General features: G+C 39.0%; 1 protein-coding gene across 1 annotated transcript in view; it reads left to right on the top strand.

Annotated features, from left to right (window-relative positions):
- The window catches only part of SPEF2 (sperm flagellar and cilia associated 2), a 198,216-nt gene that overhangs the window by 168,636 nt on the left and 22,028 nt on the right, over window positions 1-7,552 (top strand). The gene's annotated exons all lie outside the window — the stretch shown is intronic.

Here is a 7,552-nt window from a genome sequence, read left to right as displayed (position 1 = left end):
CCTAGGCTGGAGCGGCGCGATCTCGGGTCGCCGGAAGCGCCACCTCCCGGGCTCAAACAATTCTTCTGCCTCAGCCTCCCGAGTAGCTGGGATTACAGGCACGTGCCACCATGCCCAGCTAATTTTTTTGTATTTTTAGTAGCGACGAGGTTTCACCATGTTAGCCAGAATGGTCTCGATCTCCTGACCTCGTGATGCGCCTGCCTTGGCCTCCCAAAGTACTGGGATTACAGGCATGAGCCACCGTGCCCGGCCGAGACCGATGGATATAATGACTGGTCTCAGAGACAGAGGGTGCACATTCAGAACTCTAGGCTGTCGTGGTTAAGCTGGATCATTCATCAGCATGGTTTTCACAGGAGTTCAAAAGCAGAAGTAGCTATTACTGCCTACGTGAGTCAGCAGGAGGGTTAGCTCAGAGGCTTTCGAAACTGAACTTTCCAGGAAGAAAAGCAGGGGAAGGGTATTCCAGGCAAAGGGGAAAATGGAGCAGCTGTGGAGATTTTGAGATTGTATGACATATTGAGGGAACTGTGAAGAAACAAGAGGCAGGAGATGGGACCACAGAGAGCTTGTGGTCAGGTTGTGAAGTCTCAAGTGGCTTGCAAATGACATGTAGGAAAGGATTTTCAAAGGCATTTAGAGCCAACCGTCGTGGAGAATGGATTGGAGCAGGAAGAGGCTATGTGTGAGAGAATGGCAGGCACTGTCAGTCTCTCTGCAAAGCCTTAAAGAACCCAGAGGCAGGAATAAGGGCACCGGAGTGGTTGGTTGCCTGAAAGGAGTAACTAGAAAGTTCTATGGATTTTTCCAGTCTTGATGCCTCTGAGAAAATTATTAAAATACAGTATTATGTATTTGCAAGTAAGTATTTTGATCTGAAAATTGTCTAAGTTAGTCTGACATTTACCCAAATCAAGAAATACCGAAAGATTTCTTAGAGAAGGGAATGATATAGAAGAATAGGTGTTACTGACAGAATTATCACAGCAAGTGGCAAAATATGGGGATTACAGCAAAGAGGACTATGGCCCCCACCTGCCTTTGCTTCTTTCAATGGGCGAACTCTTTCTACTAGGTCAGATTCATATCGCAGAAATGCAGTAGTGAATCTAGAAGGCTTTAGACCTATTAAAACTGTTTATGGGTAGAGTTTCAAATGTGTCTTCAGAATGAAACACACAGGTATTTTGAAGCCAGACAACTTACGTTAGACAAATGAAAGTATATACTCAGAATTCAGGGTAATATCTTTTGGAAAATCTGTCCATAGAACTAAAATTCTGTTTTGAAACTAGCACAATCAGTATTAGAAATTAAATTTTATATTTTAAATTTAAATTCAAATTTTAAATTTACTTTTAAATTTTAATTTACATATATATACATACACACACACACACACACACACACACACATATATATATATATATATATATTTAGACAAGGTTTCACTCTGTAGCTCAGGGTAGAGTGCAGTGGCACAATCATGGCTCACTGCAGCCTCAACACACCCCCTCCACCTCAGCCTTCCAAGTAACTGGGTCTACAGGTGCCTGCCACCATGCCCAACTAATTTGTTTTTTTAATTTTCTTCTCTTTTCTTTTTTTGTAGAAATGAGGTTTCACTGTGTTGCCTGTGCTGTCTTGAACCCTTGGGCTTGTGATCCTCCCACCTCAGCCTCCCAAAGTGCTGGGAGTACAGCCATGAGCTACCATGCTCCCTCAATATGTCATGCAATCTCAGAATCTCCACAGCTGCTCCATTTTCCCCTTTGCCTGGAATACCCTTGCCCTGTTTTTCTTCCTGGAAAGTTCAGTTTCAAAAGCCTCTGGGCTAACCCTCATGCTGACTCACATAGGCAGCAATAGCTACTTCTGCCTTTGAACTCCTGTAAAAACCATGCTGCTAAATGATCTAGCTTAACCACGACAGCCTAGTGTTCTGAATGTGTACCCTCTGTCTCTGAGACAGAGACAAAAAGGGACGTCAACAATAAGATACTTTATTTTTTCATTTATTTATTCATTTATTCACCAGCATTATGTGAGCAGCCCCCAGGCATAGTGCAACAGGCCTAATATGGAAAACTGACAAGTAACCCAATGTTTGAGTGAGAAAATGAAGGCAGTAGCTGTCAACTACAAGGAGACTAATTTTAAATGAAATACAGTAACATTTAGAATTTGCAAAAACAGGGGTCTATTTTAATCACAGCTGCAAAAAGACTGATTAAAAAGCAAATGAGAGGCTGGGCGTAGTGGCTCATGCCTGTAATCCCAGCACTTTGGGAGGCTGAGGTGGGTGGATCACCTGAGGTTAGGAGTTCGAGACCAGCCTGACCAATGTGGTGAAACCTTGTCTCTACTAAAAATACAAAAATTAGCCGGGCATGGTGGCAGGTGCCTGTATTCCCAGCTACTCGGGAGGCTGAGACAGGAGAATTGCTTGAACCCAGGAAGTGGAGGTTGTAGTGAGTCGAGATCGTGCCACTGGACTCCAGCCTGTGCGACATCACAAGACTCCATCTCAAAAAAAAAAAAAAAAAAAAAAATAGAAAGCAAAGGAGAAGATAGACCCAAATAAGGTATGAAAGGCAGAGACAGATCAACTAATGTCAAGGTTTTCAATTAAAAGAGGTTGAGATAGGAAATCATGAAAAACAATTAGGAAAGAAGATTAATTTTCCTAAGCATCTACCAAGTGCTTAGCAGTCAGCCAGACTTACGAAGCACATTATTTAGTTCTAGTCAGAGAGGTCAAACCCTAGAACCATAAAGTATTGACAAAAAAAAAAAAAGAATATATGTCAACATGAAATATTTTAGTAAACACATTCAATTTTTTATTATATGATAAAACGGACAATATAATCTAATGATTAGTAGCATCAAAGAATGTGAAGAAGGGACACATATATGTGGTCTAGGCTCTTTGCCTTCAGGGAGAAACTGGTATTTGAGGACTTTGTTTTGCGTAGTTTTTAGTTTTTTATCCTTCTGTTCACATAAATATATGTCCGCTTGTCTGACAAATAATCAAATATGTGTCAAAAATTAGACCTTCGGGGTCTAAGAAAAAGATGAGGCATGAAGCACAACTCCTTTACAAAACCACCTGGCAAGGATTTCAAAGTTTCACACCCTTTTTTTGTAAATTAACAAGTTTGCTATGGCATTGCAACAGAAGGTAGGACTTAGGCAGGAGGGAAGGGATGTTCAAGGCAGATCTAGCAGACACACTACCATGCAAGCTCTATTATTCCTTTTTCTCACCAAGGGAAGAAAATTTTAGCTAAAAGTCATGTCACTCTTATGCATGGAGAAATGGATTCTAAAGTGAAGAAGAGCATAGCACTCCTTTCTTCATACAAGACAAGTGGAAGAGGGACGTGTACAAACGGGCTGTGGAGTGTCGGTCTACTGGTGAATCTCAGCTCCACCAGTTACAAGCACTGAAACACTGGACAGTTTGATAAACCTCCCTGTGCCCCAGTTTTCTTATCTATAAAACGGTGATAATAATAGTCAGTGCATTTTCTGAACTGAATAATAGGGGTAATGGATTGTGAGGATTCTGTGATATAAACTAGTTAAAGCACTTACCAGAATGCCTGGTAAGTAATAAGCACTCAATAAAATTTTTCCAAAAATAGTGGGCAAATGTGGGGGTCACAGATTGAGCAAAACTGAGGGTAGAAATTGTGATTACTTAAAATAACAACGTGGAGTTATTTTAAAGGCAGGAATCCTTCGGATGATGTGAATAGAGTCACAGAAAAGCAGAAAAGGCCACAGAAGCTTGACCATTACCTTCCAAAGAGAAGCCATCAATTTTTGAAAATTTGGCTTAAAAAATATTCATGGCTTATATATGATGAGCTATTAAATCTTATGTTCTGCGCCCTGTGTCGTAAGCATGGAGTGAAGTCAGGGGGAAGTCAAGTGAATTTCTTTTATGGTACTGACAACTTTAGGACTGAATTTCTCAATGCACATCAACTCAGCGAGGCTCATGCCAAGGCTTCATTAATGGAAGCAACAAGTAGCTCTCCAGTGAACAGAGCCACCACCAAATTAATGATGAGGACCATGAGCAAAGTAACCCTCGGGAGAGTAGAGAACTTATTCAGATCATGCCATGCTATTGCCAAGACCGGACGTACCCTCAAAGATTTTATTTGGATGTGCAAATTGGATGATATGAAAGGTGTTGATATTGGCCCAGTATTCAGAACTAAAAAATCAGCAAGAATGTTTACATACTTTATTGCTGAAGTAGAACGAAAAAATCTAAGAGAGAAACTAGAAAAAAGTAAATTTTTCTCTGTCATCAGTGATGGAATTACAGATAGTTTAATCAAAGAAGTCGAACTTGTTTATGTACAGTTTGCACATGCAGGAAAAGTGCACTGTCAATTTGTTGGGGTACAGACAGTAGAAAGAAATGATCCTCTGGCAATAAAAAATGCCACTGAGAAAACTCTAGAGATAAATCTTCAACTTAGACTGTCGAGCCAAGACTGGGCAAAGAAGCTGGTTGGTTTTGGAAGTGATGGTACCCACGGCATAGAGGGAGAGAACAATGAAGTGGCCCTGCTATTAAGAGAAATACAACCATGTGTACAGACTGTATATTGCTTTGCACATCACCTTGAACTATCTTACAAAGTGGTGTTCCGGAACATTCCTCTGTACAATGATGTCAAAGATCTCCTTCACAGCATGTATCACTTTTATCACAATTCTCCTCTTCATAAGAGTGCTCTGAGAACTGCTTTCAAAGGCCTTCACCTTCGACCTGTGATGCCTTCTCAAATAGGAGATAGGAAGTGGCTTCATAGATTACAGGCAGCCCTCCAGAACTTTCTCAAGGGATATCCTGCAATTGTTCGGCAACTGCATTCAGTAAGTAATTTTGAAATGCCATATTATTTTACTTTTTCAGAATCACAGAAAATAATTTTCTTGAGATCCTTGGAATAATAATTTTGGGAAAATAACCACCATGTTGTTCCCAACCTGTGTTACAGGCAGGTGAAGACAAAAGTGACACCAGTCAAAAGAAATCCAAAGAACTTCTGGAGTCCCTTCTCCAAGCTGACATTGTTAAATTTGGCCACTTCTTGTTGGATGTCATTAATGTCCTTAGCATTCTGTCTGGTGTCAGTAAGAATAGAAATTCCTCAATTGCTGACATATTTGCTACTTTAGAGTCAATGCTGGAAATGCTCCAAATGTATCAAACAAGGTGAGAGGTTGGGATGATCTGAGGTCTGTCAAACTAGACAGTTTGACTTGTGAAATTATCTGCCATGTTTCTTCATTTAATTTGTTAGTTATTATTTGGGTGATTTTTTTCTCCCCAGACTAGGGCCAAAAGAACGCATGATGGATTCAGCCACACACTTTCATGGTAACTGCCTCAGAGGGAAAGAAAACATTTCTGCTGTGAGAAACATTGTTTTAACACATCTTATCAAGAGGCTTCAAGGCTGTTTCAGAGATGCCAGCCAAAATGTGGTGAGGGCTACCGTGATTGGAAGTTTTAAATTATGGCCCACAAAGATAAATCAAGGTAATCTATATGTGCTGACTTTGAACCTATTATTCTCTGATGGTCTGTGTGAGTTTCTTTTATATATGTGACCATTTTTTGGTATCTTGATTATAGAATTTGGAGAAAAAGAGGTATCCATCCTGACTGCACATTATGAACCAGTATTAGAAGCTGCCAATGTGAAACTTAGTGAAGTGGATGCTGAATGGAGCATGTTGAAATTAGAGATTTATGCCAGGTAAGCAAGAAAGCAAGCTGAGGAAAGTGGCTGATATTTATAAATGTTTGGGTAAAACTTGGGAGTCTTAACCTTTTACATTTCTTCTCCTCCCTCCTAGATTTCCGAACATTCGAAAATTGACCTGAGATTTTGTGAATTCCATTTACTTACACAAGTATCCAAATATCCTGACACTGGTCGACCTAGTGTTGACCCTTCCTGCAAGTTCAGCTGAAGCAGAACGTGGCTTTAGTCAGATGAAATGGACCAAGTCACACATGCATGCAAAAATCAAGGCTGAAATTATGACGGATGTTCTAATTATTCAGTTGAATTCTCCAGACATTAACAATTTTGACCCTAGGAAAGCTATCCATTTATGGAATACAAGAACACTGTCTTCAACTGGTGACACAAGACCTGATTCAGATTGCTCATCAAACTCAGAAAGCCATTATGAAAGTGATTAGCAGTATGCAAATGTTGACATTGTTGTTGCATAGCAATGTAGCTCGTTTGCATAGTAAAAAAAAATAAAATAAATGTTTTCCAGAAACCTGAAATTTAAAAGTAAAACAGTAACTTGTCTTCACCTCAAACAAAAGGCATTTGGCTTCTTCCAAACATATAGAGTAAAAAGCCCAAGATTGTTTCTTCTATAGCTTTCTAACTTCCCTTATGTATTCATGTGTTCTTTCACACTATTTTGGTGGAGCTGTATGCTTCTACACAATGGTGTTATTTTGATGTTTTTTTTTTGAGAGTTATCTGTAAGGGTGACCAGACTATGATTACAGTCTGAGTTCCCTTAGGCCTGGCATACAATTCATTATTTTTCCTTGATAATTCTAAGTGATAGTTGCATTAGGCAATTAACTTAGAGCCAAACTGAAATAGAGCTTCTCTTTTCATCTGTGAACAAAATTTGTAAGTTTATGTAATTATTTTATTGCAACTATATCACTACATGCTTTGGCCATGTAAGTAACAAAGGCAAATATTAAAACAGTTTTCACGTTTCATGCTAAATCCTCAGGTAAACAATTCTTATGTAAACTGAAGGTACTGTCTTATTACACTTTGTTTTACACCATATCCATTCGAGATTGCAGAAATGAATTGCAGCTTACAAGATTTTTAAAATACTCTGAGCCTCTTCATGGTTTCAGTAGATTTTATTTATGGCTGTAGCTTGAAGAACATGACTGATTTATGTCTGACTTATCTAAAAACCAACATAGGATCTTATAAACCTCAAATCACTGAAAATTCTGCTATCTGGGAAAATGTTCTCATGTCTATAAAACTGGATACTCAGGTTTAATGAAAAAGGATACAATGTATTTCTGAACAGCCTGCTGAATGGCCAATTATATCAAAGAAGAAAGGTTTCATTCTTGCTACCCAGAAAATTACCTTCCAAATCTCAAAATTGTGTATTTGGTTTGAAGCACTGAGATTTTAGAAGGGTTATTGCATTTCCCCGGAGGTTAGAGGAAATGCTTAAAGTTCATGTGGACTTTTAGAAATGCTAAAAACTTTGAAGAAAAAAGAAAACCTTGGGATAGCATGTCTATGTTTCATTCTTTTTATTCCCAAAACAAAGAATAGCTATGTACTCTGGACCTGAAAGATCCCTGGATACACATTAGGGGTCTCTCCTTGTTCTAGAAGGTACCTCTTTGTGTTGGTTAGCCAGATATTTTGTTTTAAGTAGATTCATTTATTTTGTTTTCTTACTTCTTTCTTAATGCATGTGCATGCAATTTGAA

The sequence above is a fragment of the Rhinopithecus bieti genome, unplaced genomic scaffold (genome assembly GCF_001698545.2).
Source record: "Rhinopithecus bieti isolate Rb0 unplaced genomic scaffold, ASM169854v2 scaffold_11655, whole genome shotgun sequence".
Taxonomy (NCBI): Eukaryota; Metazoa; Chordata; class Mammalia; order Primates; family Cercopithecidae; genus Rhinopithecus; species Rhinopithecus bieti.
This window is presented reverse-complemented; position numbering and strand designations above follow the sequence as displayed.